Source organism: Crocuta crocuta, unplaced genomic scaffold (assembly GCF_008692635.1).
Source record: "Crocuta crocuta isolate KB4526 unplaced genomic scaffold, BGI_CrCroc_1.0 scaffold181, whole genome shotgun sequence".
Taxonomy (NCBI): Eukaryota; Metazoa; Chordata; class Mammalia; order Carnivora; family Hyaenidae; genus Crocuta; species Crocuta crocuta.
This window is the reverse complement of record NW_027527952.1, coordinates 1,340,946-1,360,298: the sequence shown is the minus strand read 5'-3', so window position 1 is coordinate 1,360,298 and position 19,353 is coordinate 1,340,946. Positions and strand designations below refer to the sequence as shown.

Sequence of the window (19,353 nt, the reverse complement as noted above, 5' to 3'; positions counted from 1 at the left end):
GTTTCACTCTCACAACAGAGTGTCCCCAGGCAAAGCCATGAGGCCAACTGCGGTTCCTAGGAGCAGAGACTATTTGGTATCCTGCGTGGCACTGTGCCTGTCACATCAAGAACCCTCAGTGGGCATTTGCCGAAACTTTTATTAAGGTTTTTGTCCTCTTGCATTTTTCCCGTCTACCCATGTAGCCCGTGGGATTGTCAGGCATCTGTCCATCCATGCTACAGAGACAGATCTGATAAGCATCAACACTTTGAAGTTTAATAGGTCACTTCTTCCTTCTAGGAGCATTTTTGTTTTGAAGAGGAATAAAAATTTTTAAGCAAGCAAGACTATAGTTTTTAAAATAACAAGACAAATAGCTTCCACAGGGACAGTTGAGTTCGGTGCACTTTATCAGTGCATCTTTCCTTGCAGGAAACACTCGTGCTATGGAAGATACTTCTGATTGCACTGAATACACAACAGCCATTTCCCCAGGTTGTTCTTGTCAATAGAGTTCTAATACATTCACGTGTGACTCTGTGCTTTAAGAAAGCAGGGCCCACTCTCAGTTGTGATTAATTTAAGGCAACCATGGTGGGTCTCCTCCCCTTGCTAACAATTGGCTTAGAAAAAGTCATGGTAACAATTATAGCCAATACGATAGAAGGAGAGGTTTATGAGACGCATGGGGTGAGGCACGGGAAAGTGTTTCTCTTTATCAAGAAGTGTCAGTCTCACTTGGCCTTCACATCTTGTGTGACGATGCTATGGTCGGGGCTGTTGCCACCATCTTTTAACCACAAGGAGATGAGGTTAGGACCCAAACCAACACCCTGAGGACAGCAGAGCAGAATTATGAAAAGAATCTAGCATTTGAGGTTGTTGAGCCACTAAATTAACCAACCCTGGACCTGCCATCTCTCAGACTATTCTTCCCTTGAGAAAATATTATCCTTTATTGTTTAAGCCAGTTTCGGGTAAGTGTTCTTTCCTTATGGCCAAAAATCTACACAAGAGAGAAAGAGCCAACGTTGATCAGAAGATTACCAAACAAGCAAGGACTCCAGGCGAGGTGAGTCAATTAAATTCTTTACATGGTGAAGAGTCCCATGTCTGGTCATCTGTTTCACTAAAGATATCAGCCCGTCAAGCCCTCCAGCGAGCTGTCCCTTTCCCTGAACTTTGTAAGGTGAATGTTGCCAAATTTAAACTCCACTTTGGAGAAGTCAGGAATCTTTTGAGGTGGATTTCAGCCCTAAGAACCCAGGATTTCTTCTAGGCTTCTGAAGTCACAACCTCTTTGGAAATCCCTTCCCCTCCGGAATGGCTGTCATGGTCTGGGTTCCGGCATACTGTCCTTCCGGATCTTCACACTGTGGGGTGGGGAGGCCTGAGGAGGCCTGAGGGAGAAGTCCCCACTCCCACCACGGGTCCACCATGCTACTCTCTGCCCTATACTGTCAGCCAGTGACTTTATTTGCATAAGCATACTTTCTTTTGGGAAGAAATTTTTCTCTTGCTTTCTATAAATTTCTTTTAAGTTGGTCTCTTTATTTAAAGGTTGTGTCACTACTGTACAGGAATGTGATGGTTTAAGACACTCCATCTGCAGTTTGAACTAACTCTGTGAGCTTGCCTCCATATAAAGTCTTTTCAGGTCATTCATTAGCTGCAAATGGGATCCATAAACTGTCTTTCCCAGGCAAACCTGAGGCAATGAATAATAGCTAACGTAAGACCAGGCGGGAAATGGGCTTTAGGTGGTAGGGTCTGACCTATTGATCTGACAAAAGTGGGCCCAGCTGCCATGATGGTGGTCAGCTATAAGCCTCCAGTTGGAGATGGCTCTCCTGGACGTGAGGAATGGAATCAGTACATCATACATCAAGCAAAGATAGGCGCAGTCTTCTAAAGAGGCAAAAACAGCCCCCTGGGCAATAATCACATGTAAGCATTACAAGGCAAAATAAAGACCGGTCCCTCAGAGGATGTGCTGGTCATTCATGACCATGGATACGATAGGAGCTACGCCAAGTAGTCACTGTCTCTTGGGCAGCATTTGCAGCTTTGTATTTGTCCTATTTCACGAGGAGGGCAGAGGTAATCCAAGACAAAGCAGTTCTTGCTCTAGTTCTGAGTTTCAAAATTAAGTTCTTAAGTCTACAAAAGAGAGGGAAGTCTAAAAACCTGAAGGCTTTGATTTTTTTTTTTTTTTTTTTACCTTGCCAAGGCAGGCTTTGTTGGGAAAGAATTTCCACTGGCATTCCAAAATCTAGCTTTTTATATCAAGAGCAAAGGTAGAAAACTGATCACATAGAGCTTGCATGTCAAACCTAGAGTGGGGAGGAATGCATGCTGACCAAAGGACAGGTGTCTGGCTCATACAGAAAGAGGACAAAACCCCTCTCAAGACAGATGGAGTAGGGAGAGGGTGGAAAGAAGAGAGAACGGTTGCTGGTGCTGATCCTTACTCCTGACCACCACCTGATCCAACACATGCTGGTAGATTCTAGACTCCCTCATTTGACATTTACTGAGTACCTGATGCTGTTCCAGGTGCTTGAGCTACACCCTTGAACAAAACAGAGATGGCTGTCCTCATGAAGCTTATAACCTAATTGGGGAAGACAGATGTAACCAATAAACATAATTAGTCAGTGTAATCTGGTGATTAAAAAAAAAAAAAGAAAGAAAAGGATGCAAAGCCTGAAAGCCTGGTTGAGATTCAAAGCCTGACTGGCTCAGAGCATGAGACTCTTGATCTCAGGGTGGTGAGGTTGAGCCCCAAATTGAGCGTAGAGATTACTTAAAAATAAATCTTAAAAAAAAAAAAAAATTCAAAGCCTGAACTCTTAACCACTTCACTATAGTTTTCTATTACAGATTTTTGACCATGGGAAATCTACAAAGAATCTGTTTTCATTAATGATTATAAGCAACTGAGTCCAGGCCTTTCCTGAGGCAAGGGAGGCACATGTGTAACAGGTCTTGAACATAATGAGAATCACCCATGAAAATACTTAAAGATGAGAAACAGGCCCCAGGGGAGGCCACAACTCAGCAGTGCATCCTGGAGCCTTAAATTTCTTCTGTGTTCTAAACTCTGCCTTTGGAAAAGGGAAAGACACCCACAAATTAAATCCAAAACATCTCACAAAATGGCCCGAAGGATGAGCAGTGGCATGCATCTGGCCCCCAGGGGGCCAATCCTCAGACCAGAGCTCCACTCTGCAAGCTTTGGTCATTTGCAAATGTAAACCCACCACTGGCTTCTTCCCATCAGTCACTGCCCAGCATTGCAGGGGCTTCCCAAGTTTGTATTTTCTTGTCCTTTTTCTAAACTCACAACCAAGAAAATATTCAGTAAGTAAAATTACCCATGACATATAATCTTATCCACATTTCTTACAAAGGTTGTCTTTTCCAGACCTCAACGACTAGTTGAAGCTAATCAGGAAGGGATTACTCTTGTTAGGAAATGTGTAAACAATTGATTATACAAGATTCTCATCTTAGCCTTGGCATTTGGCAGTCTCCCCATGTGTCTGAGGGTTCATGCACATGTGTGCATAGACACACAGAATGTAGAAAGAGGGATCAGTAGATAAATAGACAAGTAGGTGATCATTTAAGGTATAAATGCAGAATTGAAATATAAAACTTCTTTGCCTCACCATTCAGCCTAAAAGGCTATCACACTGTAGGAGAGAATAAATGTCTATAGACATGTAGCAGAGGTCTTATTTCGGGAAGGTTGATCCATCCTCCACCCACAGATGGAGCACATGGTTCAGGTCTGACCAGTCACTTGAATTCCATTCCCCTGGCCATGATGATTGGCTGAGAAGGGGACCAACCTGGGCCAATCAGATTCTTTCCCAGGACTTGGGTTGACGCTATCTGGAAAAAGATCTGTTCTACCAGGGCTACTAAAGGGGTGAACTGCTTTGGCATATTTGTCTCCCCATATGGAGTCAGCCTGAGGATGAAGCCAGGAGAAGAGGGATACAGTGTTCTCAGAAGTCACTTGAGTCCTTGGATATAACTGCTCCTGAAGCTAGATGGACTTCCCAGTGATGGGAATTAATACATTTCCTTCTTTGCTTCACAAAGTTAAACTGGGCTTTTGTCACTTGGAACCAAATCAATGCTAATAAAGAGAGGATTGTAAAACATAATGACTACTAATTGAGCATCTGCTGTGTGCTAGGCACAGTCCTAGGTGCTTTACATTCTGTGTCTCATGAATTCCTCCTACTAGTACTCTAAGTTGGTTGACGTTCTTGGATTTCAGAAAAGGAAAGTAAGGACCTAACCGTAAGATTAAGTTGCCCACCCAAAGACCTATGGTTAGTAGGTAGTTTGGAATAGTGGAAATTTGGACCCTTGGCACCAATGGTAGCACAGTTGGAAAAAGTATTCACAAGACCTTGAAAGTCACTTATTAGTGATTCTTTGATACTCACTTATTTGTCAGTGGGGATTAATATCTTATGACATAAAGAATATTAGCAAAATTGCAAATAAGTATTTACCATTGGCTCTTTTTTAAACTTTACGGAAATATAATTTGCATACCATACAATTCATCCACTTAAAGTGTATATTCAATGGTTTTTAGTACATTCATATATTTGTACAGTCATCACTACAGTCAGTTTCAGAAATGTTCATCACCTCAAAAGGAAAACCATATCCTTTGTCTATCATTTCCTTGTCTCCTTGATATCTCTCCAATGATGCCACCGCCCCATCACCCCCCCAGGCCTAAGCAAGCACTAATCTACTTTCCATCTCTGTAGATTTCTTTCTTTCTTTCTTTCTTTCTTTCTTTCTTTCTTTCTTAATTTTTTCATTATAGCTTATCGTCAAGTTGGTGTCCATGTAACACCCAGTGCTCATCCCAACAAGTGCCCTCCTCTATGCCCATCACCCAATTTCCCCTCTCCCCCACCACCCATCAAACCTCAGTTCTCAGTATTTAAGTCTCTTCGGTTGCCTCCCTCCCTCTCCTTAACTATTTTTCCCCCTCCCCTCCCCCGTGGTCCTCTGTTAAGTTTCTCCGGTTCCACATATGAGTGAAACTCTGTAGATTTCTTTATTCTGGACTTGCATTTGAATGAAAGCATAGTATGTGATCTTTTAAGACTGCCTTTTTTTTTTTAAATTGAGTTATGTGACATTTGTTTTCTCATAAGGACTTGTAAGATTTATTCTCTTAACTGCTTTCAAATATGCAATACAGTATTATTAACTACATCACCATGCTGTACATTATATCCCCAGAACTTATTTTATAACTGGCAGTTTCTACCTATTGACTCCATTCACTGGTTTCCTCCTATTCCCTATCTCTGCCTCTGACCATCCCCAAAGATCTTGGTTTTTGTTTTGTTATTGTTTTGGATTTTTTTAGATGCCATATGTAAGCGAAATCATACAGTATTTTTGTATTTCTCTGACTTACTATACTTAGCATAATGTTCTCAAGGTTCATTCTTGCTGTTGCAAAATGGCATCATTTCTTTCATTTTTATGACTGAATAATATTCCATTGTATACCCATACCACATTTTTATCCACTCACCCATAAATGGACATGTAGGTTGTTTTCATATTTTGGATACTATAAATAATGCTACAGTGAACATGGGGGGTGCTTATATGTTTTTCTTGTTAATATTTTCATTTTCTTTGGATGAATACCCAGAAATGGAATTGCTGGATTATGTGATAGTTTTAATTTTAATTTTCTGAGGATTTCCATATTACTTTCCATAATGGCTGCACCAATTTATATTCCTACCAACAGGGCACAAGTGTTCCCTTTTCTCCACATTTTTGCTAACACTTAGTATTGTCTTTTTGATAATAACCATTCTATGAGGCTATAGGTATGAAGTCATATGTCATTGTGGTTTTGATTTGCATTTCCCTGATGATGAGTAATGTATCTTTTCATGTGCCTTTTGGCTATCTGTATGTCTTCTTTGGAAAAAGGTCTATTCAGATTTTCTGCCCATTTTCAAATAAGATTTTTTTTTTTGCTATAGAGTTGTATGAGTTCTTTATATTTTTTACATTAGCCCTTTATCAAATATATAATTTTCAAATATTTTCCCCCATTTGGTAGGCAGCCTTTCATTGCGTTGATAGTCTCCTTTGCTGTGTAGAGGCATTTAGTTTGATGCTGCCACACCTATTTATGCCTGCTTTTGTTGCATTTTCTTTTGGTGTCAGATCAAAACAATATTCACCAAGACTGATGTCAGTGAGCTTAGCACCTATATTTTCTTCTGGAAGTTTTATGGTTTCAAGTTTTATATTCAAGTCTTTAATCCACTTTGATTAAATTTTGTGCATGGTGTAAAATACTGGTCCAGTTTCATTCTTTTCCATATGACTGTCCATTATTCCTAATATGGAGAGACCATCCTTTCCCCATTGTATATTCTTAGCTTCTTTGTTGTAAATTAATCATACACATGTGGGTGTTTCTGGGCTCTATTCTGTTCCATTGATCTGTGTGCCTGTTTGATGTTTGTTTGTTTAAGAGAGAATGAGAGAGCACAATCATGTACACAAGAACAAGGGAAGGACAGAGAGAGGGAGAGAGAATCTTAATCAGTCTCTATGCCCAGTGTGGAGCCTTGACATGCGGCTCAAACCCATGAACTGTGAGATAATGACCTAATCCAAAATCAAGAGTCAGACACTTAATCACCTGAGCCACCAAGGTGCCACTATGTGCCTGTTTTATGTCAGTACCACATTCTTTTGATTATTCTAGCTTTGAAATATGGTTTTAAATCATGCCTCTAGCTTTGCTTTTTTTCAAAATGCTTTGGCTATTCAGGGTCTTTTGTGGTTCCGTACAAATTTTAAGATTGTTCTATTTCTGTGAAAAAAATGCCATTGAAATGCTGCTAGAACTGCATTGACTCTGTAGATTGCTTTGGGTATTATGGACATTTTAACAATAGTCTTCTAATTCATGGCACAGAATGTCTTCATATTTATTTTTGTGTCTTCTTCAGTTTCTTTCATCAGCATCTTATAGTTTTCAGTGTACAGGTCTTTCACCTCCTTGGTTAAATTTATTCCTAGGGAATAAATGGGAACTACTTTTGCTCCATCCCATAAATTTTAGTATATTGTATTTCCATTTCCATTTGTCTCAGGCATTTTTTAAAGATTTTTCTTTGACCTCTTGGTTTTTCGTAGCATATTTTTTATTCTCCACATGTTTGTGAATTTTCTGTCTTCTTGTAATTGATTTCTAGTTTCATACTACTGTGGATAGAAAAGACACTTGATATTTCAATCTTCTTAAAGTTATTAACACTTGTTTTGTAGCCTAGCCTATCATGAAGCATATTCCATGTATATTTGAGAAGAATGTGTGTTTTCCTGATTTTGGATGGAATGTTCTTGTATATATTAAGTCCACCTGATCTAATGTGTCATTTAAGACCAATGTTTCCTTAGGGATTTTCTGTCTAGAGGATCTATCCATTGATGAAAGTGGGACTAAACCCCTCTCCTATTTTATTCCTATTTCTTTCTTTACATCTACTAATATTTACTTTACATACTTAGTCACTCTATGTTGGGTGCATAAATACTTGCAAATGTTATATCCTCTTATTAGATTGGCCTCTTTAGCCTGATGTAATGCTCTTTTTTGGTCTCTTATTACAATCTTTGTCTTAATGTCTATTTTGTCTGATATAAATATAGCTACCTCTGCTTTCTTTTGGTTTGTATTTGAGTGGAATATCTTTTTTTTAATGCCTTCACTTTCAGTATATGTGTGTCCTTACATATCATATGAGTCTCTTGTAGGTAGCATATAAATGGGTCTTGGTTTTTTAGCCATTCACCTAATCTATGTCTTTTGATTGGAGAATTTAGACCATATACATTTAAAGTAATTACTGCTAAGTATGTACTTATTGCCATTAAAAAAACTATTTTCTAGTTGTTTTGTAGTTCCTATTTTCTTTCTTCTCCTCTTGCTTTCTTCCTTTCAGACCTGATTTTCTGTAGTGGTATGCTTAGGTTCCTTTTTCTTTCTCATTTTTTGTGTAATTACTGTGGGTTTTCACTTTTAGGCTACTATGAGGGTTATATAAAACAATTTATACTTATTACAGGCTACTTTAAGTTGATAATAAGTTTGAATGCATTCTAAAGCTCTAAATTTTTATGCTCCCCTTCCCATGCTTTATATTTTTTATTTCACATTTTACATTTTAAAATCATGGTGTATCCCTTATCTAATTATTGTTTTTAGTTTTTACTACATTTGTCTTTTAACCTCCATACTGGCTTTGTAAGTGATTAATTACCTTTACAGCATCAGATTATTCTAAGTCTTACTATGTATTTAACTTTATCAGTGATATTTATACTGTCGTATTATGTTTTTCTATTAGTAATCAGCACCTTTCATTTCTACTTAAAGAAATACCTTTAACATTTCTTGTAAGGCTGATCTAGTGGGATGAATTTCTTTAGCTTTTACTTGTATGGAAAACCCTTTATCTCTCCTTCAATTCTGGATGACAACTTTTCCAAGCAGAGTATTTTTGGCTGGCAGAATTTTTCTTCCAGCACTTTGAATATATCATGCCATTCCCTCTAGCTTGCAGAGTTTCTGCTGAAAAATCTATGAGTTGTCTTCTGGGGATTTCCTTGTACATAACAAGTTGTTTTCCTCTTGATGCTTTTAATGTTCTTTTCTTGTCTTTAACTTAACATTATTATTACGTGACCTGCTATGGGTCTCTTAGGTGTAATACTTTGGGACTTCTGGACCTGGGTGACTATTGCCCTCCCTAAGATAGGGAAGTTTTCAGTCATTAGTTCTTCAAATAAATTTTCTGCCCTTTTCTCTCTTTTCTTTTTCTCTCCTTTTGGGAGCCCTACTATGTGAATGTTGGTCTGCTTGATGTTGTCCTACAAACTCCTTAAGCTATTTTCTTTTTTTTTTTTTATTCTTTTCACTTTTTGCAGCTCTGTTTGCGTTAGTGCTAGTGCCTGTCTTTGAATTTACTGACTCTCTCTTCTACTTCATCCAGTCTACTTCCAAACCTCTTCAGTGTATTTTTCAGTTCAACTCTGAAAAATTGTATTTTCAACTCTTAACTTCTATTTGGTAACTTCCTATATTTTCTGTCGAAGTTTTCACTGTGTTTATCCATCCTTCTCCCAAGTACGGTAAGCACCATTATGACCATTATTTCAAACTCTCTATTAGGTAACTCATATACCTCCATTTCATCAAGGACTAGTTCTGATGTTTTATCTTGTTCTTTTGTTTGTAACATATTCCTGTTTCTTCATTTTTCATTACTCTGTTGGTGTCTATGCATTAGATAAAATAGCCACCTCTCCCAGTCATAAAAGAGTGGCCTCAGGTAGGAAATGAATCTTCTTGTTCAAGCTTCCCCGAGCTCTTGATTGTCTCTCAAACCTTTGTGATTGCTGAACCAGCCTATTTTAGTTTTAGTGACTGCCAGTCATTGAGAGTGTGCCATGACCCATTAGTGTCCCAAAGAGGAAGATCTCAGTCACCACCTAGGATCAGTCTGATTAGAAGCCAGATTCTCAGGCAGCAGCTTTTAAAGTATGCAAACATGCACAGTCCTATGGGACCTCAAGTTTAAGTCCCACTAGCCACCATAGCTAGGCAATTTAGAGGCGTCCCCTGTGTGGCTACCGCAATAAATCAGGGCACCAAATGAGTGTACCAGGACTTTAGATAAGCTAATAAAGCTCTTTAACAGAGCTGTGGTGGTGGCAGCCACAAAAATCAGGCAGCCAGACATCAATCAGTACAGGTACCTTTCTGGGAGATACCAGTGAGCTGAGGTGAGACAGAGTGAGAGCACGAAGATGATGTTCACTGGCCTCTGTCCCTGAGAGCACCTCAGTAGGCTGCTAGATGTGTGCCAAACTAGATGCCTGCCCCTCAGGTTGATGCTTCAAGATAAGCAGATAAGTCTCTTTCAGAGAAAGACTGGGCACATGTTTCAGTCTAATATTTATGCAGTGCCCTCAGGATAGTGGCTGACCAAAGTAATCTCTCCAATTGTTTCAATCTCCATGGGACCCAGGAAGACCAGCTTTGCTGGCCACCATAGCCAGGCAATCCAGGAGTGGCCCTGGGCATCAGCCACAAAATCCAAGGCACTAGACACTTTAAATGCTCCTCTCTGGAAGATATCGGTGCTCTGGAGTATGGCAGAGGGAGAGTAGAAAGATAGCACCTACCCTCCAAAGTCCCTGGAAAGGATTACAGTCAGCCCTTAGATATGTTTAATTAGAAGTCTGCCCTTCAGGCCATAGCTACGAAGATAAGCTAATAGGTCTTTTTCACAGAAAGCCTGGGCTCCTTGGACTGTTGCCTCTTGCTGTGTCCTGGGGATAGTAAGTGGTTAAGCAAACTTTCTTTATTCTTTTGGTCCCTTGGGATTCACAAGTTTAAGCCCCACAGGCTCCCAGAGTCCGTGATCTAGAGATGTCCATTAGGCAGCAGCCACAAAATTCAGGGTCCCTGACAGGACTACAGGCTCCTTCCTGTGAGAGGCCAGTGAACTAAAAAGAGGCAAAAGGAAAGTACAAAAGTGATGTCCATTGGCCTCTGTCCTGAGAATATTTCACTGGGCCCCTAGATGTATGTTAAATTAGATGCTTATTCCCGAGGCAGACACTTTAAGATCAGCAAATCATCCCCTTCCACAGAAAGTCTGGGTGCTTTTCAACTAGTTGCCTCTGCACTGGGTCCTGGAATGGGTATATCTGAGTGTGGAAGAGCTTTAAGGGCCTTTTCTCATTCACTGTAGCCTTCTGGGTCTCATAGATAGGGGCCCCGTTGGCTTTCAGAGCTAGATGTTTTGGGGACTCATCTCTCAGGTGCAGATCTTAAAAGTTGGGATGTCCAATAAGGACTTCAAAGCCTACATTCCTCGGGGAGAAGCTCCAGTTTTTGAGTCCATTCCTCATTGTAGGTCACCTTGCCACAGGTTGGGTTTATGGTAAAATTGTGTCTCAGCCTTTCCTGCCTGCTTTGATGTTTTTGTTTGTTTATTTGTCTGATAAATTAGTCACTCTGCTAGTTTTGGGTGTTTTTATTTTTTCAGAGGAAATTGTTCCATATGTAGCTGTAGATTCAGTGTATCTGTGGAAGGAGATGAATTCAGGATCTTCCTACATTGGTATCTTGAATCAGAATCCATGACTGCCTTCTTTGTTTTAGTATAATCTTCCTAAGGTTTATCCATGTTGTAATATGTATCAATACTTCATTTCTTTTTCTTTTTTAAATATTTTATTTTTCAGAGAGAGAGAAACACAGTGTGAGCAGGGGAGGGGCAGAGAGAGAGAGGCAGACACAGAATGAAAGCAGGCTCCAGGCTCTGAGCTATCAGCACAGAGCCCAATGCAGGGCTTGAACCCACAAACCGCAAGATCGTGACCTGAGTTGAAGTCAAACATTTAACCTACAGAGCCACCCAGGCACCCCTCATTTCCTTTTATTTTACTAGTGATTCTTGACCTCTTTTGATATCCTTTTTGATTCCTTTAAGAATCCCCTGAAAGCTGAGACTCTTTCCCTACAAGCATACATATGTGACAGTTTCTAAGGATTCCTGGATCCCATGAATCCCATCCATGGAACCCAGTATAAACATAAGTATTCATTACCAAAAGTCAGACATAACTTTAAATGGCACTTCTTTGCAGTGGGGTGTCTCTCCTATTCACATGTAACTCTGACCAAAATAGGCCCCACTGAGCAGTATTCTGTAAGGAGACCGCTGTCCTGGGAACCTACTCCAAGCAGAATAGAACTGCAATACTCAAATAGACTCACTGGGTGCATGCCACCCTCACTAACAACAGCTGCAGGGATTCTCTCAGGACTTTATGAAGATACAAAAGGATAAAATGAGAATGACTAAACAGCATGAAATAAGAACTATGTGCAGTTTACTATATAGTAAACTTTATAGTAAACATGCACAGTATGTTTATATAATAGGCTATAAATGCTATACAGAGGGCCTGGTAAGAGTTTCCAATTCCTCCTTGCTAGATACTGGTGAAATCTTATCAAGTGTGGCTGAGAATATAGTCTGTTGTCTGGACAAGTCAGGGTTATGATGCTCCTCTTAGTTTCCCACATTGTCCCCCCAACCTAATAATCTGTACTTGGAGTGTGGCTTCCTCCTAGCTAGACCCTTAATAACCACGGAAGAAGCCTTCTTATCCAGTAGTTAGGATGGAGACTCATCAGATAATTGGAAATATAGGTTGGAGATGAGATATCATTTAGGGATGCCTAGGTACTCGGTCAATGAAGTGTCTGACTCTTGATTTCAGCTCAGGTCATGATCTCACAGTTCATGAGATTGAGCCCTGTATCAGGCTCTGCACTGACAGGTGGAGTCTGCTTGGGATTCTCTCCCTCCCTCTCTGTCCCTCCTCTGCTCATGTGGGTATTCTCTCTTTCTCTAAAATAAATATTTTTAAAAATGAGATATCCTTTTGACATTATATTATCTTTAGCTAACACAAAAGATACACATGTATATTTAACATTTTATTTTTACTTATATACTAGGTTCAGATAAGCATATGAAATTACTGACATGCAACTGTTTCTGACATTCAAAATAGAGCTTTCATAGGACACAACCTAAAAAAGGTATTCACTTGAATCTAGACCTTCTGGTCAGCATTCCAAACCACTTTTTTTTGTTGTAGTTGTTATAAGCTACACCTATATATATCCTCTATAATTTTTGTTTGTGTTTGATTGAAGTAGACCTAAACTTAAAGGCATTTGTTCTGGAATCTAAATACAGAATATATTTCTAGTTGTTATTGTTTCTCTCTCTCTCTCTCTCTCTCTCATCCCTTATAGTTGTCTTGCCTGTACAGCTATTGCCCATAATCTGATAACAGCCTTTTCTCTACGGACTGACTTTTGTTAAATCTTTCCAAGCCTCCAGGTATTGTCTGAAGCAAATACCTAGGACTAGTTTCAGGCAGAATCCTAAAGCTGGTCCAAGCTATCTTCAGTACATTTCCTCCCACTTACCTCATTCACCTTTGGGTGAATTCTGATTCAAGATAGTAATGTAGGAAAATCCTGAATTCACCTCCTTCCACAGATACACTGAATCTACAGCTATATATGGAACAATTTCCTCTAAAAAATAAAATAAAAACACCCAAAACTAGAAGAGTGACTCATGCATCGGGCCCCCACTGGTCAGACCCATCTCAGATGGATTTGCTAAGACCCACCTTCTGAGGATAGGATGTGAGCCTCACATGGCTCTCCTGCCTTCCTCTCCAATCTCTCGGGGCTCTGAGCTATCGTCACTCTAAATTTGTTTACAAGTGTTAGGATATGCTTGCTTCTTTCCAGTGTCACTGCCACTTTGGTCCAATCCACCATTGACTTCCACTTGGTTCTGCAGCAGCACCCTACCTATTTCCTGGAATCCTCTCTGACTCAATCCAATATTTATTTTTTCACAAAGCAGTCACAGTGGGTCTTTCTGAGGTACAAATCTGATCATGATGCTCTCCTTTTGAAGGTTTTCATTGACTTCCCATTCTCTTAGAATAGAAACCAAACTTGTCAATGGTATCTTGCGGTCTTTTAGGACCTGGCCTTGCCTACCTTCCCATGTCTTTGTGCTTCACCACTCTTCCCTTGCTATCTGTGTTCCAAGAATTTTGTCTTCTTTCAATTCCTCATGCACTCTATGCTCTCCTCTGCCTCCAGATCTTCTGTTCCTTCCTGGGATATCATTAGCTTTGTCACGCAGTTGCAGCTAGAGAGCCCTTCTCTGATCCCATGCGTGGTTTAAAATCCCAGAGTACCCTGCTGCACACTTTTTTGAATGTTCTTCAGACTTTAAGTTCCTAGTCCAATATCTGACATAGTCAATAGACTTTAAGATATGTGGGGAGAGGAACTGTGTTTGTTGTGATCATTGCTGTATCCCCAACACAATATTTGTCACTCAATAATGTTAACAAATATATGTTGAATCAAAGAATATATGGCACCCTTCTCAGAGTATTTATCTCTGAATGAAAACACTGAGTAGCATGAAACCTTTTAACCTCAAAGCACTCAAGTAGGTGACCAAGTAGGCTACTTGGTGGCCAAGTAGGCCAGTTGTTAAGGTACTTATGGGCAGAGTAGCCTTTTTAATGTGTCTACTGGATTACATCACATTGGGAACTAATTTCCTATAGGCTACCAAGAATGCATTTTGAAATCATCTCTTCCTAGTTCATATTCCATTATATTTATTTCTCAGAATTATCTTGAGTCCTGGATTCATTCTCTGGAGAAGGCTCTGGGGATCCCATAATTTAACTGCTTTTATATTTGCCACCTATAGGGCACATTGAAAATAAGATAATGTGGTAGGAGTGCCTGGACGGCTGAGTCAGTTAAGTATCCAACTCTTTTTGTTAATTTGTTTTTGTCTTTGTATCCAACTCTTGATTTCGGCCCAGGTTATGATCCTAGTGTCATGAGATGGAGCCTCACATCAGGCTCTCTGCTGGGCATGGAGCCTGCTTGAGATGGTCTCTCTCCCTCCCTCTCCTTCTGTCCCTCCCCCACTCTTGTGTGGACAGACCTTCGCTCTCAATAAATAAATAAAAAAAGTAAAAGTAAGTAAGTAAATAAGTGGCAAAAACACTGCCGTGGAGAAACCTCTCAGTCTGCCATTGATTATAGCCACAGAGTGACTTTAGTGGATTTTTATTTGGATCTCTTGCTTTTTCATGAGTGTGGGAACCGCCACCTTTTGTTCAAAGGGGCCCTTAGAAGCTGGGCTGCAGAGACTCTGGAAGCAACTTGCAGTCTGGACCTGTTGTGTAGGCTCACTTGGTTCTTGCCTGCACATACAGCTGCAAACCTCCCCGTACTGCCTCTCTCCCCACCTTCATACCCTTAGAAGAGGTAAAAGGCTAAAGGCTAAAAAAGAAGGCTAAAAAATGTCCATCTCCGATCTCCAGAAAAGTAACCTTCCGTTTCAGTTCTTGGTGATTATATGTGAATTTTCTTCCTTGCTTTTTACTTCCTGGTATTACTGAAGCCTGCACCCAATTCCCTTCTGTCACTCTGGCCAACTACTTTCCAGTCTCCTAAGAGCACAGCACACTGGGAAGGGTAACAGAGCACTGGTCTTCCACAGATGGCCTTTCAGTCTCCTCAGTGTCATTCCTGTCGGCTCTAACCTTCTGCTCTGACACTATGTGAGACTGTGTCTTTAAGTGAGGAAGAAACTCACAAAAGAAGTATAACCTTGTCTTTGAGGTGATTGTTCAAATGAGCCTGCTTTGGTACACTGAAGACATTTTCCACTTCATTTTCCATTTTAGGCCTCATCAGTAACTTCCTGTATCTCCTTTTAAACAGACATCTTTGGCCAGAGAGGAGAATCTGGTAATTTAAAAATAGCCAGATATCTGGTGATATTTCAAAGGCATAATGGAGAACTGTGACACATTGCTGTGTTGTTGGGCTCAGTTTATGTCTTCCATCTTCCTCAGGAAGACAGAAGAATTAGTCTGGTTTATGATGAGTTTTGTATATGTTTATTGGAAAATGTTCTGCTTCAAAGAGACCTTTCACCTTTAGCCAAATGCACACTTCAGAGAAGATCGTCTGCATAGACCCGTGTGTGCTTGCGATGTGGCACGTTTCAGACACAGCAGTTTCACGCATTCCCAGATGCCAGGCTGAAGGCAATATATTGTCTGTTGGCTTCAGTCAACCCTGGGCTATTCATCACTTTCTCTTGATGATACACCCAGCCATGTTCCTGGGTTTAGAAAATCAAAGTGCTGAAAGCATAAGGGCATATTATCTGGAGTGCACCGACAGAAGCTCAGCTCTGATTGGGGCTATTGTTTAGGTTTATGACAGGTTCCTCACAAACCATCAGGTTTAGAGTTTAGTGTGTGTGAGACGCATCTGAGGCTTCTTGCACCAGACCAAACGAGACCAGACACACACATATTTCATGCAGTAACCACAAAAACATTCCTATCTTTTAAATAGAAGAAACCAACCTATTGTAACCTCCTCTGCAAACACTCATTTTATTTATTCATTCCCCTTTGATGCTTGGCACTTAACCTGAATGGTTGTTTTATTTTTGTGTGTTCAGTTTGACAAAACAGGAAGCAGAGAGCATCATTTGATTTCAAATCTCTTTTCCTGAGTAGATATTTTAGATACAAAACAACAGTTAAACCTTATTTGTTTGGGACGTGTAAGCAGGTAATTTGATGCACTTAGGGATTCCCCCCCACCCCTTTCTCTTCCCTGTCAGCATCTGTGTTTGATGAACGGTGTCTCTGGAGATCCATTAACTTAGCCATTAGATCAAGCAGGCACCCATGGTTTATGAATAGTAAGCAAGACCACGCAGGAAAAAACAAAACAATGGTGAGCAAGAACGTGAGGGTGGGGTGGGATGCACTGATCAGACTAGAACAGGGCAGCCTGGCCAGGGAAGACACAGCCACCCTGTAGGTGTGGCTGGAGTATCCACCCCAGGATGGCTGGGTCTGCTGGGGCCACTAATTATTTTGCAGTCAGAAAGTGCTTGATGAAAGGCTTAAAGGAGAAATTCAATGCAGTTTCCTTTTATCTGCCTCTCCAATTGATGTCTATACAGAGCGAGCAGGGCTCCTCAAACACGCCAGCCTGTTTCAGATACACAAGATTAAGTAGCTAGTGACATTCAAGACCAATCGGCCCACCCAGGAGGACTGAAGCCAGCGGAAAAGCTGTCAGATTTCTCCTTTTCTCCATTAATCTTAAAGCTTTTCAGTGGTGCCAGGTCGCATCTCCATCAGACAAGCTGGGAAGAGTGTCCAGCAACTTTCCACACCCCCCACCCCTGCACCCAGAAGAGTAACCCCTTCACTGCTGAACTGGTCTCTCAGGACTCAGGGCTTTCTCTTCTGGTCAGAAAGAGATCCTTACTGGCCCCATGGCCTCACAACCCTGGGGGAAGTAGAAGCGATGGTGGACTCCTTCCTTCTGCGTGCACAGCTGGTCTACTCCCCAGAGGCTGTAACACACAGGTGTCAGAGGAGCTGTCCTGGAGGAGACAGCTTTCTAGAGGTAACTGGGAGGACCAAGGAAACGGGTGTCCCTCTAGCAGTCCACGCTTTGCTACACCACATGGCTGCTGGGATGGGGGAGAGGGGCAGCCAAGGGGAAAGATGAGAGCAAAGCAGAAGAAAAATGGTGCAAATAAAGAGAAATGAGGTCTGGATTCGTAACACTCCTTCTCCCATGCCTCACCACCAATCTCTTGGGAAGCAGGTCACAAACTGGACACGAAGTCACCAGGAACAAGCAAAGAAACCTGTCTGCCAGCTTGAATAGAAGCTCTTGCTGAGTCAGGGTTTCCAAGAGCTGAAAGGGAAGGCTCCCTGAGCGCAGTGGCCTGGGTGACGCCTCTGGCTCCCAGAGCCCTAGCATTGCCTTTGAGGATAGGACGCGGGGAACTGCTGGCGGGAAGGGGCCAGGGTCTTTTCCTCCTTCCTCTGTACCCCTGAGAGCTCTTTCTGGGGTGTTTATCTCCCAGTCAGTCCCAGTCTGCCCCAACAATGGTGTTTGAGAAAGCTGTGGGCCCAGTTCCTTCAGCTAGGGGTGATTTATGCCAGCAGGTAGAGACTGATCCTGCTCAAAAACTAAACTCTGGCCTCCACTAAAATCTTCCACAGCTCATATAGTTTTAACACACACACACACACACACACACACACACACACACACACAGAGTCTTGGTCTCAAAAACCCCATTCTTGAGCAGCCTAGATCACTCTCTGGATGGGTTATCTTGTTCCCATTAGTAGGTGTGTGCTTCCCACAGCTCCTACCCCACACCAGATGGCTGCTGGCAGCAAGGGCTCAGCCTCTTTCCCAAGTGCAGGGATTATAAAATAAACCTCTGGATGACTTGCTTTAGGGCAACTTTCTGCACAGACCCTGGATGCATTTAAATAACTTTTGTTACATCAAAGAAGTCACTCTATCAGTCCTGAGGAACCAGGCCATCACCCAAAGTTAATAGCATCTCTTAATTAGATTAAAATGTTAATGAGCACAAGGCCATGCTAAAATAGACTTGTCTTATCAGTCTCACCTAAACCGGGTAGAACAGATGTGCCATTGTTGCACGTATTAATATCTCTTCTCAAAGGAATATCATCCTCCAAGGAAACAAATGATAGGTGTAATTATATCTAGGCATAATAGCATATATATTGAACACTGCCTTTGTCGGCATCATACAAATGCATTTATCCTAATGGACCATGATTAAATACTTTGATAAAAAAAAAAAACAAACACCCACCAATAAAAAGTGCCCAACACAGGACCATACATGGAGTTGATACTAAATAATTTTTAAATTTATTATGTGCATGTTCTAACTAATGCATTCGGTATACAAAGCACTTAGGTATTTGTATGGAATGTAAATTTCTAGCAACAGCATGATCCAACCTCTACTATTACAGTTAAGAAAAAGATAAGGACTCCCACGAAGGGAACTTAAGCCGCTGAGGGCAGGTGTTTTGTCTAGGAAGGTAACAAACAGAGGCTTTGTGTGATCAGACTTTCTCAAGGAAGGGCTAGCACTCAAGATCGTAATCACCCTGTATGGCCTGGGTCCGGCCTGGGTGGCTAGACCAGCAGCTTGTGCTTCTCACCGTCGCTCCTTGGCACCTGCCAAACTCGAAGGAAACAGTAGGTGCTGTATAGGGAACTGGCGAGTGAATTGGAGAGTCCGGGAAGGTAGCAGGCTGCCGGTGGCCACCATGATAGATCCTTATGAGCAGCCTCTACAGCTTTCCCGTCTTCCTTTAAAGGCGTCGGCACATTTACAGTCCTGTACAAATTCAGAATTGGGTGAGCACCGTGGGGAGAGGAAGGGGAGACGAGTCACTCCTTAGCTGGTCCTACCTGGGGGAGATGAAGGGCCTAAAGTCTGCCATGTTTAGAGCTTCTGGCACAGGACACCTCATACACTGTGCTGGGAGAATTGCCTCCTAACCATAGAGAGGAAAAAGCTAAACTTGGCTGCTCTCTCTGCAGTCTCCTTCCTTGTCTGGGCCCACCTGGAGAGGCTGAGGGCTTGACTGGTGAGATACAGCACTCCTTTGAGAAGTTTTCTGAGCCTCCGAGGCATGGAGCCAGTCACACGCCACCCACCACTGGCTCTGTGGACATTATCAGGCCCTTAGGAAACTGGAAAAACAAGATTTGCCTTGGAATTTACTGTCATAAACTAACTTGCT

The 19,353-nt window shown here is 41.4% G+C and overlaps 1 long non-coding RNA gene across 1 annotated transcript in view; it reads left to right on the top strand.

Moving 5' to 3' along the window:
- The first annotated feature begins 758 nt into the window (after positions 1-758).
- The window catches only part of LOC144222019 (uncharacterized), an 89,038-nt gene continuing 70,443 nt past the window's right edge, over positions 759-19,353 (top strand). The window contains exon 1 of the long non-coding RNA XR_013332257.1: positions 759-1,054. This is a non-coding gene — a long non-coding RNA (uncharacterized LOC144222019). The remainder of the gene's footprint in view (positions 1,055-19,353) is intronic.